At 39.8% G+C, this 21,207-nt stretch overlaps 1 protein-coding gene across 2 annotated transcripts in view; it reads right to left on the reverse strand.

Annotated features, from left to right (window-relative positions):
- The window catches only part of RSPO3 (R-spondin 3), a 63,529-nt gene that overhangs the window by 32,628 nt on the left and 9,694 nt on the right, over positions 1-21,207 (reverse strand). The gene's annotated exons all lie outside the window — the stretch shown is intronic.

Genomic DNA, 21,207 nt, shown 5'->3' on the forward strand with positions numbered 1-21,207 from the left:
TGCAGCTTAATGCAGATGAGATTAGTGCTCAGGGACTGCCCAGTGCCATCAAATTGTAGATGCCGGCAGCCTTGCACCCCAGTAATTTGTGGTTAGCAGTGCATACAAACAGAAGTCTGTCCGTCGCTTTCTTTTTTTTTTTTTCCCACCTGCATTATTAGTCTGCAGTATTTATGTGTGGCAGCTGCTAACATCATCCTGAAGAGAGATCAGTGTCAATGGGGAAAGGCTGCACCTTTTTTTCTTCTCATGTCATCAGCCAGGAGTAGTACAAAGTATGTATATGCAGACTTGTGACTGGCTATAAGTCCGTAGCCAATAAATCTGTTCTTCCTTTTTTTCTTTTTATAAAACTTAAATACTGGAGATTAGAGAAGACCCTAAATTAATATTGAACTATTTTCTTGTCCTGTCTGCCTTTAAACCCTTTTTTTTCTCAGAGGCCTTTTTTTGTGCAAGGCATTTGTCCAGATACTACTTTTAAGTCTCATTAGGAAATGAAATCTCAGAATATTTTCCAAAGCTCTACTCTGGAAACAATGAGTTGTGGTGTCTATTAAAAATAGAAAGTTAAGGATAAGGAGCTGCATTTGAATCTGAATTTCCAATGATGAGGTGCTAGACTTTGACCATATGCAGCAAATAAATTCTAAACCTTTGCAATGACATTTTTCAATCAGTTTTGCTTTATTTTTAGATTGAAATTTATGGGATAAAAAAAAGAAAACAACAGAAAACAAAACGGAAGAGGAATCCATCTGGGCACATGTTCTGACAGCCAGAGGAAAAGCTCAGGGTAGAAGAATATTCTTTGCCCGTTTGCTGCAGCTGAGGTGCACTGACTCATCATTGCTCTCCAAAGACAAGATGTCCATTTAGAAGTTCGCTCCTGAAATGGATGTGCTAGGCAAATGAAATCCATCCCTGCTAGAGAGCTGCTGCTAATCCTGGTTTCTCAGGCGTGCGCATTCTCACAGGAAATATTTTCACAGCATAGCTGCTCTGGAATTCGGCCTTCCCAGCTGGGCTGCCCCTTGCCACAAGACCGGACCCCACCTCAGCTTTACCCACCACACAGCACCCACGCAGACAGTAGCCCTTTTGGTGGTGGTGATTTGGGATGGGATATCCCCTGGGTTCTCCTGTTACTCGATTGCTCTGTGTGCTCACTAGCATTCCTTTCTTTTCCTCTTGCCTAGTGGGAAGCAGCTGCCTGTGGTGGTGGTCTGAAAACAATACTTCATGTAAAGCAGAGCTACTCTTAATCATGTGGACTGTCCTTTAGGCAAATGTAAACAGCATTTGGCAGTCAGCTCTTCTAATGAGAAAGTCATTAAGGAATTCAGTTTGCAAACCACAGCGTATTTCCTCAGACTCTTTCTTGGACAGCATTTCTTTGTGTAGAAATGCATCAGAGGTGGGACGGACAATGGTGCGGCAAAAACACTGAACCAACGTGTAGTCAACAGACAGTTACGGAGCAAAGACAAAGCCCAGGAGGGGCAGGACAGCACCAGAACAGCCACTATGCATGGGTTTGATAAAACTGTATTATCATTGCTAAATAGATTCCCAGCTTGGGCCAAGGTGAAACCTGAGCTCAGTCTTGCAGGCTAAGCTCTGCTCAATCACTTGGCCTTAAATCACCTGCAGGGACTTGGTGTGTTGTGATGGTACAGCAGCTGGGCTCTGATGGGAAGAAAGACCCATACATGACAATTACTATATTGGATTGGCCATAAGTTTTCTGGAATGCAACTGAACCAGTGGTGATAGCTGAGGAATGTGGACTCTCTGTCCAGCCTCCTCGAGATCTACAGGAGTCTGAGCCAGTCACAAAGGAGAGAAAGAGGAAAATCAGTCTAAAAGTCAATTGTTAATGCCTTAATGTCTTCTGTTTCTCTTTGTGATTTGTGCTTCCCAAATACTTTAGGATTTCTTTCTAGGAGGGTGGTAACTCCTCCAGAGATTTGCCTGACTTGGACTTTACTTCAGAGCATTACTGCTTTCTATGGTACAAAACATGTTGCAAAGAGGATCCTCAAATGTCCTCCTGTGTTTTGAGGGAAAAAGATCCCATGAGGACTGCAAAAGAATTACCCAAACATCTGCCTGGCGTGACAGAATGTTTTCTTCCTCAAGAAGCACTTCACATCTGAGGGAAAAGAAACCAACCTATTTTGTTCACCAAGTGTCAACAGTTCTAAAAGAGCAACAGAAACATGAGTATGGGACTGTCCCACAGTCTCAAGGAGTATCTATAACTGTTTTGTAGTGGTGCCTACAAGCAAGGAGGCCCTCAGCCCAAATGGCCAAGATCTCACTGGTGATTGCCTCATCATTATTAAACACATGTCTGGCAGAATGATCCTGAAAATTAAGTATACTGGCAGCCAGAACACATTTCCCCTGAATTCGGTTAGAAAGAGCATCAACAGGCTGAAAAATCTCACCAGGGGTGAAGAGTTTTGTGCAGTCTCCTAGCATCTTCAGCACAACAGAAATCAGCCACAGCAACCACAAATGGCTCCTTGTCATTCCAGAGAGTTTTGTAAATAAACTGAAAAATTCTTTTCATGGAGAGAGAAGGGAAATTGACTTTTTTTTTTCCCACATACTACAGAGCACCACCAAAATTCAGGGATGCAGGAAGTTTAACCAGTAAAGGAACCAGTAAGGATCCCTGGGACAAGCTGCTTTAAGCACCCTGGTAATGACGGTAAAGGTAGGACTAGGTCATGCAATACCTTCTCACCTCAAGTTCTAACTCCTATAAGCAACTAGAGATCTTGATTTTAGAGTCAGCTGTAGTTGTTTCCAATACTCAACCTTCAAAACTATACATTATGATTTTTTTCTAAAAATGCAGATCTCAGTTACATTATCTCCTTATTGTCTAGATAAAAAGAGATGTTATAGAAGGGCAAGTATGCTACTGTGAAGAATAGTAACCTAATAGTTGCATTAACCAACATGCCATGACAGTTGTGAGACTCAGCTACTTGCAAAGAAAGCATCTGTGCTCAGATAAAAAGGAGGCATGAGTTTTGGAAAGGTATTATATTTGATGCACATATATTTAGACAGTACTTTAGTACCATAATCCTGCAAGATGCTGTCATGAAGATCCCCAGCTGATTTTACACTGTTCGTACGCACACAGAACTGTTTTTAAACAAAGTTGTCAACATCACTGTGACTCCCTTGACTCCCCAATCTCTTCTCTACAAGAAATGCATGCTTCTACTAAGTGAAAAACCAAAAATATACATGCTCATTCTTTGGAATATGCAGTCTTTCTCTTTGCTGCTTCATGGTAGTGCCCAATCTACCATTTATATGTTTCTAGCAAAGCTCATTGATGCTCAGGTTGTTCTGGTGGCAGCACAGTCTCCTGCACACCCCATTTGCTTCCCCTGTTTTGTTCTCTTAATACACTGGAGACTTTTATTGTTGTGTATTACACAGATGCTTGTGCATTTCCAAGCTGTATAAGGATCACTCAGCTCATACTGTCAACATTACACAACTACAGTAGCATTTGCAAGTTTCTCATTTCCCACAGGGTCTTTTGAGACCAGAGTTTTTCTCTCAAAGTTTTGTTTCAGTAACCACAGAAAGAACAGCAGGATGTAACAGATTTTACTTTCCATGCCGGGGACTAGGGAGAAGGGTTTAGACAGTAAAAGCCTGTAATCCCATGTCGAAACTATGATTTTCTACTACCATGTTTATAGTGTTAAAAAATTAATAATCCAGACAGCAAGCCAGCCCACTGCCTTGGCAGTGCTCAGATGTGCCTTTGGTCAATTACTTAATATCCTCTCAATTTAGTGTATTTTTTAAGTGGAACTAATCAAAAGTGTGTACTGAATGAAATAATTTTTTCTGTGTAATGATTAAATTCATACCATACTGAAGCTAACTGAAGGCCCGAAGTATATTGTTTGCAATGGAACTGTTCTGGACTGATGCCTGCAAACATTTAAATGGAACCTATCTCTTTAAGTTCAAGACTCACATCAAGATTTGAATGCAGAGTACAGACACTGAGTACCACGGTGCCAGAAGACCTCTAAAAATTGTGTTCTACAAAGAGAAACTCTGATCTCAAATTTTCATTAAGGAAAATGCTAACTTCTCTAGGCTGACAGGACCATCCATCCATCAGCGACATAAGTTGAAATTAATAATTAAAGTACTAGCTCTAGTTACTGCTTCTGTGCTGCAGCAGTGATGCATATGCTACCAACACTCAGCAAATGATGATCCAACTGCTTTTACCTTTCCCTCATGTCACTGGGACTCATGCTAGTCTAAAAAGACGTAAAGGTTTTTGAGACCAAAACACAAACAGTATGATATGAAACAGAATTCAACTCTAGTGGAAAACAGACAAGAGACATCATCACCACCCATCTTGGACTCACTGATGAAAGTCCTAGCCCATTAAAGTTAATGGCAAAGCTCCTACGAAGAGACAGAGGTGAGGATTTCACTTATTTCTTAATTGATGTTAGGGTAGTCCATGGTTTTGAGTAGTTGTCTGACTTTTAGAGGGCAGTGTGATTGGCTGGCCTGTTTAGATTGGGATTAAATAATACAATGGGCGAGATTTAAGTAGACATCCGATTCTTGAGAGACTGAGTCAGTTTAACAGCTCCGTGTGCCTGGCTCTTCTTGTGAAGTAGCTATGAATGGCACGTAGTTAGGGCTTGTTTCATCACCCCTTCTGCGCTGCCTTCTCTTTGAAGTCTGAGCCTTTCCCTCCCAACCGGCTTCACTGCAGCACACACTGACCCACATGAAAGAAATTTAGCGCTCACACCGAGCATCATTCACTTCCCCAAAACTGTGATACATCTGACATCACTGCAATGATACACAACAGGCAGTTTACCATCAGGCTACAGCTGTGCTACAAAGTATTTGAGCTGAATTATTGGGGTGCTGATGGTGAAATCAAGACTATCATCCATTTTGTGCTTAAGCAGGTTAATTTTTTATGTGGCGGTATACCAGCACTTCCCTGGGGATTTGCATGCCAATCAGCTCAGTTGATTGCAAGAGAAAATTAATTAAAATGAATTAAAACTGCTTATTTGTTTGTTTGATTTTAGTTAATGTATCATCTGTAATAGTACGTTTGTTATCCCAAATACAATTAACAGTTTAATGCTAACTGCATTATCAAACTTTCCAGATAGTTAAATTAATTGAAAGCTTATGCACAGGCTGTATTTGAAAAGAGAAGGTGCAGACTGCACATGGCTGTAGGAAACTGCTGTAGCCAGTGGGGCTGCACAGACCAAATGCCTGTTGTCCCTTTGCTGTCACCTCCAGAGTACAAATCACCCCCTGCAGTTACTGGGTCAATGCAGAATGAAGACAGGTCCCTTGTACACACCTTCACACTCATTCTTCCTGTTAAAAGGAGCCCCATGGCTATCACCTCCCTTGCAACCTAAGGCTAAAAGCTGCCAGGCTGCTCCAGCCTCTTGAGAATGCCGTGGAGAGGATGTGCGGCAACCGGGAAATCAGTTCAATTGATTAAAGGTCTTTACAAATGTTTTACTTTACTCCAAAGTCTGTGCATAAGGATTACTCCTAGGGGATGACAGAAATGCTATTTCGCAAGGACTTTTGACCATGGGATTCATGCAAAATTGCCATACAATGCAAAAAATTAAATATTCCACAAAAATTAAAAGATAATCTCATTCACTTAGTTTGGAATACTTGGATTCAGTTATCTGAAAAAAATGTTGACAAAATTTTGTCAAAGCTTTTTAGCAAAATATTTCTATTTTTGGAGAGTGACTTGTTCTAATGGAATTTTATTGCATCAATGATTGTTCAAGTGGCTTTAATTTGAAATAATGATAGTAATATCATAAAGGTGATAAGGAAGTATAAGATACAAAATTTCAATTTAAAAGAAAAAAGTGGGAAAAAATAAACTGAGGCCACCTATTGACAGTATTAGGTAAAGAAAAACAACCCCCCAAATTTAAATAATTATGTATAACATCAAGAATTAAGTATCTAGGAAATACAGGGTTAGTGTTATGAGTCTTATTAAACATTTTACAGTAAGAACTGTAAAGTCAAAAGTTTTGAAGCCACATTAATGTTTCTCTACAACAGCAAAAAAAAAGGGGACTTTTTTTTTTGTCTGATATATTCTTTAACATTGCTGATGCACATCCAAAGTGACATCTGACACTTTTCATGCATAACTGAAGAAACAGTCTTAAAACTATACTTTTGCTAAGGTATTTCACTGGTAACAATGGTAGAAAGTCACACAATTTAGGCTGGATCACAGCAGCATCCTGAGGGCACATGTTTAACCTTACTCTGCACATGCAAGTACAAATTTGTGAGACATGTCTTCCTACCCAAGGTGCTGCACAGGGAAATGATCAATTTGCTGTTTTGTGTCCCAAGAGAGATGCTTTTTCGGGTGTCAGATGCCTTAGCCAGCTTGCAAAATTTCCTTGGCACTTTGCAACGTGCTCTGTTGAAGAACATTTTTCTAATAACTGCAGTAATGAGGAAGAGAGGACTGTTCAGTTCTGTTTTGTCACACTGTAATATAATCGAGTTAAGCTGATGCAGAATAAATGATAGAAATAGAACCCATTACTTCAAATAGAACTGCCTAATATAAGTTATACCAACAATTAGTTAGGCTTCAGTGAAAACCAAACATCCCTTAGATATTAGAAAAACATGAAATCACAGCAGTTATTTTTAAAGCATCCAATATGATGAATATTTGGCAGCTTGACTGGTGGCTAGTGGCTTGCGGCACCACGTTGGGCTGCCATGAGACAGGGCTCGGATATGAGATGACCGCAACAACACCACTCAAAATGCCAGGCTGCTGCAGAAAAATTGTGCTAAAAAATGTCACAAGCAGATGCCAAAATGGAATAAGTGAAAGGAAAGTCTGAACTGTGCCTTAGTATGAAAACATCCTTCTTAACTGGCTCCTTGACTTCCTGGAGCTGCCTGAAGTCAAGTCATTTGCTTTCGCAGAGGTATCAGACTGTCACCCCAAGTACCCCACAAGTACATGTCCCTAGTGACAGCAATCAAAATTATACATGAAGGGATCCAGTCCTGGGGTAGAATGTTGGACCCAGTTATCAACCTGTAATTTGTAAACTACCAGAGCCCTATGTAATGTTAGAAATGAGGAAAAATTATTGCAATGGTACCAGTTCCCCACCCCCAAAGCAAAAAAATACATAGTTCAGTACACAGTATGGAAGACAATAAAAGCCATAGGTGAACTTTCAACATCTAGTTACTTTGTCTTTCTCTAACAGCACCACTGAGTTATGTGCTTTTGGAGAAAATTAGGGGTTCTTGGATCTGAAAGTTTGTAAAGTTGCCTCGTTATGGTACCTTTCTAGCATCGGAAAGCTTAAAGTATTAGCATCCACATCTTCAAACCCAGGGCCTCCAGTGAGACAACTGATCTCCTGCTTCATTCCTATGTCTATACCCTGTTTTTCAGAATGCCTGTGGAAGGTGTAGGTGGTCAGAGGTCTGACAATGCAGCTGTTTATTCAGGAGTCCAATCAAAGGATTGTTGCTTCTCTTCTAGAGCCAAACTTAGAAGTTTTAGTTTTGTCATCTTTGGGCTTCAATTTTTTTGTCTGCAAAGGAGAAATGATACCTTTCTCTTAGGATTGTTGAGGTGTTTAATTCATGGATGTTTACAATATATCCTCAGCTTTGGCTGAAATTCCTGGCTTCTTTGCACATGCAAGCCTTCATGAGTGAGTCTGTTCCTGGCACCACATTAAACCTTGTTTTATACGGGGTTCTTTCATATACATCAGATTGTTATGGGCACGACTACTGAGTCATGGGTGCAAGTGTGGTAACAATTTATTGTAGTCATTTGCACAACATTTCCATGCACAGATTTCAAAGGCAGACTGAGACAAGTTGAGAAGCCAGTTCTTTTAACTTTCTGATTTCTACTCTGTGACTGAGATTAGATTATTGGAAAACATGCTATTAGCACTGGCTTGCAGCCAAAGGGTCTGCTATGCATTCTGCGAGGGGTGCTGTACTCGCTGTAAATTAAGGAAAAGAGCTGGGTAAGTTACTCCAGCGAGGAATGTTCCCCTTGGGAATTGTTCACAGCAGATGAGAGCTGTGGTTGGTGAGCAAAGAGCAACAGGGAGAAGAAAATAACAAAAAAGGTCAGAAATTTCAGGGAAATAAAAGGCCCTTTTTCTCCCTACACTGAGCAGTAAGTTAACAAGCTTTAATGTTTCTTGATCCCTTTTATGCTACTTTCTGCCTACCCAGACCCAATTGGAAAAAACCAAACCAAACAATTACCTTGTAAGCCCATGCTTAAATTCCTCCCCATTTGAAAAAGCACATCAGCTTATGGTTACCTTCACACACGTGTTACAGACTCCTTGACTTCAATTAGACTTAAATACCTGATGAAAATTAAGGATGCATTCTTGAATAGAGGCTGTTGTGTTTGGAGCAGACACATATCTTCCTGAAGTAGGCAAAAGCCTAACTCTTAACATACTAACTTTGAAATTAATGCCTTGAACTTCTCAGTAATAACTAATTCAAAGTCTAAACTATTTTTATTTTTTAACTTTTCAATAGTTTTAGGTAATTTTGTAGGGGAGAAAAATAATCAAAATATTTTCAGCATAATGACCGTACTTTCATTGTGTTCCAGAGAGCGAAACCATTTTCCTTTTCTCCTTTCTTTTAGAAGATTGGAAAAAAATTCCCTAATACTGCAGAGAAAAGCACAGCTATGTAAATTCAAAAGACTTATGAAAGGCTTCTAGTACTACATCATTAACTGTTTAAAATTAATGTTCCTGCATTTTAAATGACTGCTATTATGTCTGGGAGTAAGATTCCTACAGTGCTTGGAGTCAGCAGCCCTGTTTCTTTGTGTCTCAGTGTGAGACCCAACAAATATGATAATTTCATTGCTTTTTGAATATAAAGATGTTCAACTTTTAGATTATTAAATAGTTTTATAAGGGGCTACTAAACTATATCCTCATAGGAAGGCAAACAGATTGCTTTGATTTTAGTAAGAATCGAACCAGCATCCTATAAAAGGAGAGACCCAAAGTGTGTTCATTAATCTCTAAAGTATCTTTTTCAGCTTAAATCTGCTGTTTGCTGTGTAATACTTTCCATACCAACATCATATGTAACACTCCATATGGAAAAAAGCCAGTACCACAAAAGTGTTCTCACAGAAAACGAGAAAGAGGTGTTCAAAGGAAAGCTAAGTGAAAAGGTGGCCAGATGATCAGGGAAAATGATTACAAAGTTTACCATGTACATGGCAAAAAGAAAAAAAGTATAATTATTGCAAACTATTGTGATTTCAACCGTCCTTAAACACCCTGAGAAAATTATATCATTACATAGCAACATCAGCAGTAACAGTGAGAGTCCAAATATATGTGCAGTTCTGTAGGACCTTTCACCCTGAAAAGCACTTTATAGCAATCAACCAAGATGCAGCTCCATGATGCTAAGCAAATGTTCTAGGGGCCATGTTATCTTTCTCTTAGATGACTGCAGCAGCTCTTTAACGACACGTTTGAGAAGAATGGGAATGCACTGCCTGTTTGATGGCTGCTATGACCAGTCTGAACTAAGACATTTGGAGGACCTCGGGATTGAAAATGTGACTAACCAGAAAATGCAGCTTGGTTGCTATCAGCCTTATTCTGCTTTACATTGCAAAGAGGAAGCATAGCCATCCCAAAGCCCATGCTGAAGCAATAGTTCAATACTAGGGATTAAGAAGTGCATCACCTCACTGCCGTTTTCTTCCTCTGAAGATCTCTAAGTTTTAAAGTTGTCGCTTCATAATGCCTGAAAGCTGCTGATGATAGGTAGGGCACAGCAATGAAGGAAACTGGCACTGAGGTGTCTTCATGGTCTTCACTTACATCAGGATCACAGTTTCTCAGTCACAACATAGGGACAGCACTGTGTTAGACTCTGCCCCAATTCTCCTGTTATGACTTTGTAAGCAAAGAACAGGTACATGAAAGTTTACCACCAGAGGTCTTCTGCTGGCATAGAACAGGGATGAGCTCAGATACGCTAAAGCCTTAGTTATGCCTGCTCTTAGAGATAAAAAAAGCCTAGTAAAATCTGCATCTAGCTTATTGGAGTGTTTTCTTCAAAACCAGCCCTGTCTGAGGCACACTCCACAACAGCACCTCGTTCTCTAGGAAGAAAAAAAAGGCAGTCTGTAATAAAGCATTGCCCCTAAAATATCTATTCTATAAAGCTATCTGCTACTATAAGTAAAGATATCAGTGTAGTAAGTAAAGAGATCAATGGCTGGAAATAGGTATCAGTGAGATTCAATTGCATTAATTAAGACAAAATTTAGTAAGTCTTGGTAATTCAAATCATTGCAGCAGTCTCAGGGAGGCAGTATAATCTCAGACACATGTATGTTTCAAATAAGAGGTCAGACATCTTTCTAAAAGCATGCTGTAGTTTATCCATAAATTATTGTGCCTGAGAAAGGAACCATTGAGTGGGTCCAACAGTTTATGCTAGGCACCTTCAGACACCCCTTGCTGCTGTATGCCTAGCTAGGGGTTGCACATGCTGGCAAGCCAGCCATTTATTAGCATTTTGCCTTAAGATAACATCAGCAATATCACTGTTTTCTTACTCACAGTGAATTGTGTTATGCTCATCAATCTGATTCTAATGACATAAAAAGAAAAAAAAGAAATAATTCTGGATAAAAGTAAATAAAAATGCCATATTTCTAATATAAGTTGACGATCCAATATTTTCTTTGTGATTTGAGAACTACTTGTTTCACAGAAGTTTTCCAAACTAAAATAAACTTCAATTTCCTTAAAACAAACTCCACATTGTTGCCTTGTGAAGAAAATTAGACTTTTATGTCTAGTAAGGTTTCAATGTAGCATATCTGCCTGGATAAGGCATCAGTGTAAGTAAACAGATGATAGGAGACTTGCTGATTTTACCATTATACATTTGTGCAAAATGAAGAAGGGGAGAATATCAAGAAAGTATCCTTCTGATTTCATGTAATTTCCTCTTGTTGAGTTTTAGCCACTTGTCTAATGCAGTTTAACGTTCATATGAAATTACTGACAAAACAAAAGAAAATAAACAGTACGTTTTCATTATTTTTTCTGCCTAAATATATATCTAAATTTCTTCAGCTGTGTGGTCTCTTCCTCTGTTTGTTTATTATTTATATCAGAGAAAATTAAGAAAGCACTATTAAGTTATTATTTTTAAAATGATGTAAAGATGGAACTATGTTTCGTGTAAAAAATGTAACGAAATGATGCAACACTCGTCCTTTTTAAAAAAGTTGAAAGAATAACAAGCCAAGTTGTTCACTGCTCCTGTCTTTATGAACTGTGGCATATATTCCACTTTCTTCAAACTAGCATTTTGGAGGAGTGTTTATGATGCTGTCTTACACAGAACTTAGAGACACCATTACCCTAAAGAGCACATTCCCTTAGCCAGTATGGCTCTGAATAAAAGAAGAAAAATTACCTCTATTAGTATAGCCTCACTTTTTATGCTTTTCTTTCATCCCCATTACACTGTGACTCCTGCTCTGAAAGTGTAATCCCTCCTCTCAGAAGGGGATCCCCTCTCCCACTGTCCCCGGGGTATGCATTCACATTTGGGCTAAGTGGCTGTAAAGCACCTCTATTCTCAACCAGCAGTTTCACACTCAAATTCCATGTGTTTAAGCTGCAACAGACCTTATGGCCAGGGAACAGCAAATTTTGAGAAGTAATTGTTTTCATTGTGATCATAAAGTTGTAAGATAAGTGGAAATGGCCCACAGCATCACAAGCTTGAGGCAAAATGATATCCCAGGAATTCCCCTAAACTGATGCAGAGTTAAAATATCTGCTGTCCTTGAACATTCAAGCATGGCTCCAGAGTAGGAATTAAGAGCTCTGGAGGTTCGGTTGCCTTTAAACTACAGTTTAGGACTTCTGAAATTTTTTTATTCAGTTTTACGAATTAAGGTATCTGCACTACAGGGATTTGTTTCCCCTTGTAGGTACTGAAGATTTGGACACCCACGATTGAGCCAGCTGTCCAGGCTCCTCAAGAGTCAACATCGATCTAGTCAGATTTAATTCTTCTATGGATGGAGAGGGGGAGATCCTCTGGGCTTGGAGACAGCAGGCTTTGTAGTCGTTGGAGATGAATAAACACTTAAAGGGCTCAGTCCATTTGAACTGTTTTAAATCTCTGCCTTGGGATGAGGTGGCCCAGGAGGTGCCATTTTATGTCCAATGACTAGCTCAGTTGTTGATGTTTATACTTCCAATGTCTTCAGTCAAGGAATGTGGTCAAATTATTTATTTGAGCCAAATGTCACTGTCCTGTAAAAAATCAGCAGATCCCTGCCAAATTATCCAGTGAAAAATGTGTTCCAGGAGATAAAGAGGTCTGACCACCTGGACTTTAGCAAGATTTTCAAGTAAGTGGTCTGTGTGTCTTAAAATGAGATCACTGCTGTTGGCTAGTCTTAGAAGATAACTTACTTGCCTAATTTTCAATTTTTGAAAAATTATGACAACGCCTTCTTGCAAACCTGTCAAGAGGATTAATATAAAAAATGAACTGATATTTGTACAGATTTTGAAAGGTGCATTGTTGCTGCTGCTTCTTGTTGTTATTATTTTAAGGTGAATACAATCACTTAGGGGAGTTTTGTGCCAAACAACTCCAGTTGCTCTCAGCTGTCCAAGCCCACTAGCTTAGAAACACTCCTTACTAATCTTCTTCTTCCTTGAAGAGGCCATCTAAACCGTCCCTCTAGAGCTTTTTGAGAGCATGAGTGACTCTTCTGCCTGGATTTCTGAAGCTCCTACATATGCACACATGGAGATACAGAAGAAGATAAACTGCCTTACATCCTGCCTTCTTCCCTGATGTGACACGGGAGCCAACAACTCCATAAGTCACCATGATCAGAGATGCGAGTACCCAACAAGTCAGTATATTCCTGCTCAGGTTGGTTTTATTTATTTCTTCAGTAGAGATCTAAACTCATGTATAGAAAATGGTGACTAATTTTGAAAGGTAAGATATAACTGTGAAACTGAAATGAAAGGATGACCACAGATTGATATCTAGGATAGCCTGGAGACTATCCAGACATTTTATTTAAGATAAGGAGACAAGAAAAGAGACTGTTAGCTTCAAAAATTAGACATGATGCTAAGAGGTCTGCCTTACATGCATTATTTGTGAGTACCAGACATTACCACCCTAGGAAAGCATCATAAGCGGCCCGTATAAGCCCCAGGCCTTTTTCTTGCAGAACTTCACCTGTTCAAGGTGGACACTAGAACCAAGTCTTGTGATCCAATTTTTACCCCTTCTGTATTCGAACCAGCACATTCTACTCACTGATAACTGACAATAAATAACGTAATTAAAATTTAAAAAATCAGTATCACCAACCTTTGTTTTGATAACCCTGAGAGTAGCTCAATTGGTTAGAGCATGGTGCTAATAACACCAAGGTCATGGGTTTGATTCCCTCATGGGCCATTTGATGGCCTTGATGATCCTTGTGGGTCCCTTCCAACTCAGAATATTCTGCAATTCTGTGATAGAAAATTCTGCTATGGTATGCACATGCATTGGCATATACCCACTGTTCTCTGTGTTCCTAGAACACTATTTATTTTTTAAGCAAAGAAATTGGCTAACATGTAGATGCATTTATATGTCTTCATTCATCTCAGTTTGTTGTAAATGTGGCATTTTTTATCCTCAAAATATATCCACTGGAAAGTGACTTCTGCCAGCATTACTTCTTGAGTATCTCATCATCATCCCCAGGACATTGGTAGTGACCATCCTTTCCCTGCTACTAATATCACACTGCACAGGAAACATTTAAGATACTGTAAAAACAGGATAATTTTGGAATACAATAAAAGTTAAAAAATCCACCAGAGCAGTGATTGTCTCCTCCCCTACATGGTGATTCTTGATACATATTGGAGGTGTGAGGGGGTTTGGTGGTTTGGGATTTTTTGGGGGATTTTTTATATTTTTAGGGCAGACCAGAGAAAGGCAAAGATGTCCAAACTGGGAGTCAGTACTTCTGCAGCCTGATATGGATCATTTAAAATACATTGGTCAGGGTAACACACTCTACCCACTGCTGTCTGGAAGATATGCAAGCATGGTACACACACTACCGAATGCTGTCTCTGTGCTGATATTTATAATGATAACACACTGTTGCTCAAATTACACTGTGTTCTGGCTGCTGCCTTCTGTCTTGCCCTTTCTTACAAGCAACCTAGGGGTAGGACTTTCATATGCATTTGCAGAGTGCCTATTGCTGCAAATATTAATAAGAGCTATCACTTAGGAGCGGTTACGTATCCTTTGTTTAATCTCAAATGGATTCTTCTAAATATTTACAGTAGAACAGTTGTCAGACTGAATGCTGGACATTACTGGCAACTTCTCAGCAGCAGGAGGGAAGGGGAAGGATGGGAAGGGATGGGAGGGGAGGGGAGGAGAGGACCTACTTGTTGCATTCTTCTGTGGGGTTTTAGTAAGTCAGGTTCTGCATTCTGTAACTTGGTGGCACCGAGCAAGAATGGTCCAGAGAATCTGGCATGCCTCAGCATCAAGTTGTGCTTCAGTCGTGTAAAACTGCCTCTATTCTTGTTTATCTTGAGGGAAATGACTGTTTGACAGTTTGCTTTACAGACCCTGAAGTAAATAAACTGTATGAAAGGCCAGTGGCTGCTGCAAGAGGTGGGGGAGCTCCAAATTGTTTGGGGGTGTCAGCATAGCACCTGCTGCTGCTTTTGGGCAGTCTCTTGGCTGTTAGATCTGGAGCGTGAAGTATTCCCCTGTTGTGGTGGCTCCCCAGCACAGGCTGATATGAACTTTTAAATAAATGAAGCTAATCCTGTGAGGCTCAAAGAAAGCCTTTGGTGGGCTTCATCTCCTCAGCCCCTGAAGTTACATTGGCTCTAATGAGAAAGGTGTGTGTGCAGGAGGTGTGGAGAAGGAACAAGCGGATGGGCAGCAGCGGGAGCCTGTGGCTCCTGGGAGGGACCCATGTGCCAGCAGCAGCTGGCTGGCAGATCACCCATCAGGCTCTCCAGCTGTGTCCAACAAGTGGGGCCTTGGGCAGGGAGGAGGAGGGGATAGTGGTTGCATGGCTGCTGTACAACTGGCAGAAGTGCTCGTGCATGGGCGGGGGACCTGAGACAGGAGGCATTTGTGTTCCTCGCTATTCCCTACTGTGACACAGCATGTCTGTACTTACACAAAAAGGCTTCAAGGATTGTTGTCTTTCTTTGGAAAAATTTCCATTGACTTTAAAATGAGAACCTTGCCTGAATAAGGTTCTATGAATTTGTCCAGATATGTAGGATTTGCTATTGTAAGGGCCTGTCCTAATTTTAAGATGTATATGTGTGTGTGTGTGTGCGTGTGAATGTGTATGTGTATGAACGCATGTGTGAGAGGGAGAGAACTCTCACTGCCTACAACTGTTCTGCCAAGATAAACTTTGGAGCATTTTATAAATTAACTCTGCTTTATGTGTTTATTTTTCTTTTAGAGATTCTAAAAAGAGACTGTTCAACTCATCTTATTAGGGGCAGCATATTTTTTTGAAGAGAAAAACAAGTTTCTACCCTGCACTGGAAAGTATTTGCTATTTTCAGCGAAAAGTATTCTTTCCTTCTGACCTGGCATATTAGATAAGATTTATACTTCCGACCTGACATTAGGTAGTTAAGATTTATTCTTCTATATTAACTTTACTGAGCTTGCAAGCTATTCATTTACAGCATAGGGAATATATTTATGGCAGAAGCAAAGAAAGTTCACTACAAAGTAGTAAAATATGTTATTAGGAGTGTCCTGTAGCCTGATGAAAATTGTGAGTACCGTTGCAGCTGGCTCCCTTCTGGCTCTTTTTTCCTTCTTTGTTATTTCAACTTTAAAACTTGAATTTGAAGTCAGTTTCAATGGCAAATAACTTAAAAGAGTCCAGATGATTCTAATATATCCACATATATGTACATATGTTTATGCTGTGATTGAGAGGTGTGGGGAAGGGGATAACAAGTGACTTGAATTCTCTCCGTGTTCTACTGGCAATGACCCAGGCATGAGTAACACTGGACCTCATTCTCCTGCCAGTATAAATCAGGAGAAACTCCACTGAGGTATAAAGCTGTGTGAGTGAGAGCTGAATCAGATCTAGAGCTTTTCTCTATCCAAAGGTGTGGACCCAGGCAATATGTTAATGTCCAATTGACTTAAAGAGGGAAACACAGAGCATGATGGAAACCTGGAAGCACTTCAAGCCTTTATAGACAGAAAGTTGGAAAGTTAGAGGCGTCCTATTGAAATCAATGACAAAACCTCCCATTAACTTCAGTAAGAAAAGAATCAGGCCCTAGAAATAGCTGGAAGCCAGAGAACTGGATGACTCAAGAAACAGGTAATAGCAGCTGATGACTTTCACCAATAAATCATCAATGCAAACCTGGCCGTGCTTAGTTTAGACTCAAAATTGCTTTCATCTGATGTTTGAAACTCTCACATTGTAAAACCTTCAAGAAGAACTGGCAGTCGTGATAGCTGTCTCAACACAAGGCCAATGACTGGGCAGGTGGGGTACCTCCTCTGTCCCCACGTCATCAGAGAGAATCCATCTCAAAGAGAAGCAAGAAGCGCTGGCCTGCCTATAGAGACAGCAGTGCTTGCACTCTGCTGTGAACCAGAGGTTTTCTGTTTCATAAACTGTCAGACTAACTCTGTAAATCCACTTAGACTGAATATATTGGGGGAGGGGAGTTATGGCTCCACAGCAAGCCAAGAGGAGGAGTAGATATTTCCATTTGTGGACATTATTCAACTGTTGTCACAAGAGGGAATAGAGATGTGCAGAGGTTTAAGGAATTAAATGTGTTGGAGAAAGGGGAAAGTTAGGACCATGAGGCATTACGAAGGCTAGAAACTGCTTATAGGGTGCAGTGAGCAGAACTGCACATTGCAGTTCAGCTGATGAACTCTGCTGCCCATCCTGTCTGCAACAATGCATTGCTCTGCAGCTGAGAAGGATTTTGTAAGTTGTACTAAATTGAGGCCAGTTGCCCATCCATCCATCTTGATACTCCCTGATAAAGTTGTGGGGAAATGCATAGCATTATGGAGGGGGCTTTCCTACCCCCTCAGTATTTTTGCAAACAGTTCGCTCTTTCTGCTGGTCCCTGAAGGGGAGAGCAGTAGACGGACTGGGTGAATAGTTTGGTGTCTGTGCTTGGTCAAACAGCCATAGCCATGTTTGATGTCAGCTGACACATTCAGAATAGTTCACACTTTTACAAACTCCACACTTCATATTCTTGCATTTGATAGACCTCAGGGCTACATACTCTATTACACTATGCAAACCTTTCCATCCTTCCTGATGTCTGACATAGGCTCTAAGGATTCACATATTTTTGTATATGCAAAGATTCATAGCTTGTTTTCATAATCTGTCTCTGTAAATCAAATAAGCTGTTCACTGCTTCTTTTCTCTCACCAAGAAACTGACTGCTATCATCAAGTCATCACACCACAACTCAAGGGCGTTCTTTCTCTTTCCACCATTTCTCCTCAAAACCCTGGGCTCAACATTGTAAGTTGATAACTTGTGGCTTGGCAACAAAAGGGAAAAGTATGTCGAGGAAGAAACTTGCTTGCAGGTACGAATGGGGGAGCGAGGGCGGGAAACACTAAGGATGTGGCTTTTGGGGGTGACACTAAGAAAGAACAGGAATTGTTAAGATTATGAAAAAAAATTAAAAAATAAATTTGACAAAGGGCACATTATCATAGATCCTGTATGTTGGGCATATGATCATATGTGAATTCTTCTGGTTCAATGCATTCGTCTGCTAGTTCTTATTTCCAGTAGGCTTGGGTAGGATTCAGGCATTGTATGGATCATGAGGAGGACATGGAACATGACTCTTAAATCAGGCAGGCTAATAGAGCTGGTCTAGGCTTCTTACTTCCTCTACCACTTGATACTTCAGAAAATGCAACATTTTGGGTCTATTCCTGTGCTCAATACCTGTAGAGGCAAGGGAGAATCTTGACATCTGCAACTGAGCAGATGGCACAGTAGGAAAAAGCTCATGAGTACACAGTGAGAGGCAGGGTGAATAAGTATAGATAGTGTGGGGGAAAGCTGTAAAAGTATCCCTCCTATACTTTTAGGTGGCAAATTGTAGATGTTCTCTGACAAAAGATGCTGGAATGCCCTCATGCCCTTTAGCAGTACCTCACAAAGAGAATTGCAGATTGCATTTCTGCTCCTCTTCTTGGTGATTGGGAACAAAAATCCCCCACCTATCATATTTTTTTAATAGACAGTATAAACATTTAGACCGGATTCTGAGTACATGCAAATTTTTTGATGGCAGGGCTCTGTGAATTATGTGCTTCCTGACACGAGCTGTAACTAGAAACAGAATCAGTCCCTTAACCTTTATGACATATTTATCCTGCCTAAACATCTCCCATTAAAAACAATGGGAAACATTGTGTTAGTATGGCATGTACCTTATGATCAAGACATTTCTGTTTGCTGATAAAAGAAAGGAATACTGTTTTTCCTTGCTGTTCCCTCAGCACATGCAAGGATTCAGGTACAGAAATGCACCCATGTGCATTGTCAACTCCCAGGAACATCATCAGCAGGGCTGCTGGATTGTCACAGGGGCAAGAAAAGACTCTTTTTCACTATTGCCACTGATTTTCCCTGCCCAGAGCACAGCCTATGGAACATCACTTTCCTTCTCAGTGGCTGAATACAATTTCCAGCCTAGTGATACAGGTCAGAAATGCCAGAAATGTTTTATAACCAAAGAGGGAAGGGTCCATGTAATTTTCTGGTATAGTTTGAAATACGCCAGGCTCATCAGAAAGAGAAGAGGGTCACCTCCCAGGCTTCCCATGCAATTTTTTTGCTGTTGTTTAATTTAGGATTTGGTTTAACCCACAAAAAACTAATTATTTTGTTTTCCAAACAGAAGATAAGGGCAGTGGGTGAAGAGACGGAGTTTCCAGGTGAACTAAAGGACTTTGTGTGATTTCAAACAAAACTTCTATCTGAGGTTATGAGTTTCTATTTAACCTATATTTTAAATGAAAATACTTTAAGAACATATCAAAACTTTTAATACTTACCTGTGTCTAAGTGAATTTTTGTGTATGTATATGAATGTGTATATACAGATATAGATATTAATGTGTAGGGGAGAAGGGAGAGATGACAATGTATGAGCATTTGTATTTTTATTTTTAATTTTTGTTATTTCTAATTTTTATATTTTATAAAATATTATATTTTCCATCAAAATTATTAATTTTGTCAATATATTGTGGAAAGTTTTTAATACCACCCTGCATTTTTTGTGGGTTTGTGGTTTTCTGACACCTTTTTCAACTGTTATACATGCAGATGATCAAAAAGGTCTTTTTAGCAGATCATGGGCATAGACTGTGTAAAGGAGTTTTTCCAACTCTAGGACTACAGCTGTAGAGTTAAGGGGTTCCAGGGAATGAACTACATAAGCTGAAGGTTTACATAGGAGTCAAGGAGTATGCGATGGAAGATACTACTTCTGAATAAGCTCTCTTATATGCAATACTGCAATTTCTGTGGCTGATCTCTTTTGAACAAGATGTGACCAAGGTCTCTGCATACTTCCAGATGAAAAACACAGTCTCTTTTTGGTGTTCCCAGCAGTAACCACAGTCAGTCATGGAACCAGGCTGGAAGGCTGAACCAGCAAGTTCCATACATGAATAACTTATTTTTCAAGAAATTATGCAAGGCTTCAGAAAGTATTATGAATTGGCTTTCATAATTCTTGCTGGTCTTTTAGTGTAGGCATGGTTAGAATCCTCCCCTCTTACAAAATCAAGGAAGCATGGAAATACAAGAGAAGACTATTCTTTTGATTAATCTATTTTATCTGGACTTAGGTGTGATTTATCCTGAGGGAGAAATGAACTTCTCTGCTCACTGGGTAGCTGGAAATGATGTGATTTCCGAAAGATGTGAATAGCAGCCCATCCTCATCAGCACCCCCAATCAGGGTACAGTTCAGTTTCTTTTGTAGCCAGCCACATCCTGGCAAACAGTAGTAAGATCCTCCCACTCTGGTCACTCCCCAGCCAGCGCTTCTAATTTCCGTAAAGCTTGAGAAGGCTTGTGTTCATCAGAGTATCCAGGCACAATAGATAACTTACAAATGAAAGCCTATTTGAAACCTCCTCCATAATTTTCACATTCATGGAGTGACTGGTCTCTCTCTAAGAGACCACACAACCATAACATATGTCACCATTTGTTAGATTATTTCCTCAAATATACTGAATTCAGGAATGTGACAGTTTGCTTGTTCTATGACATACTTTTGAAAGAAACTGGGGCTTTAAAGTGGGATTAGTATCTTAGTTTATTACTCAGATGAAAGAATGTGGTGCCCAGTCATGGAAAAGAATCAGCATTTTCAAATCATATTGATTTTGTAGGTTGTTAGCATAAAAAAATGATGTCAACAGAGAAAAAGAAAGTAATTTTGTCCACAATCTGTCCAGGGGAACTTCTTTTTATGTTTACCTGGTCCTCAAAATCACTTAGGTCTTTTCTTCAGAAATAATATATGACCTAAGCAGCCATGGATGTCCTCTTCATGACATTTGCTTGAAACTGAATCCTACTGACAAATTCTCACACCACTGAACTTCCCCTTAATGGGTAGCTTAAATAGCACATTTAAATGTTTCATTCTTAAAGTCAGGGCCTTAGTCTTAAAAATACTTGTCTAGGACATAGAACAAGTTATAAATTATACACTCTCATACAAAATTCTCCTTTCCCTTTTAATACACCCTCAACTCTGAAACTTTTTAATTGCCCAACTCTTCATAAAACAAACAGAAAAGACAAATGTGCGACTTCGTTTTGGACTGTAAAACAGAAACTGTTTTGGGGGGTTTTTGTGTTTATTTTTTTTTTCAAAACACAAAATTGTGCCATTTATTTACCTTCCCTGCCTTCAGGATCTTGTCTATCAGATTTTATGA

Source organism: Chiroxiphia lanceolata, chromosome 3, assembly GCF_009829145.1.
Source record: "Chiroxiphia lanceolata isolate bChiLan1 chromosome 3, bChiLan1.pri, whole genome shotgun sequence".
Taxonomy (NCBI): Eukaryota; Metazoa; Chordata; class Aves; order Passeriformes; family Pipridae; genus Chiroxiphia; species Chiroxiphia lanceolata.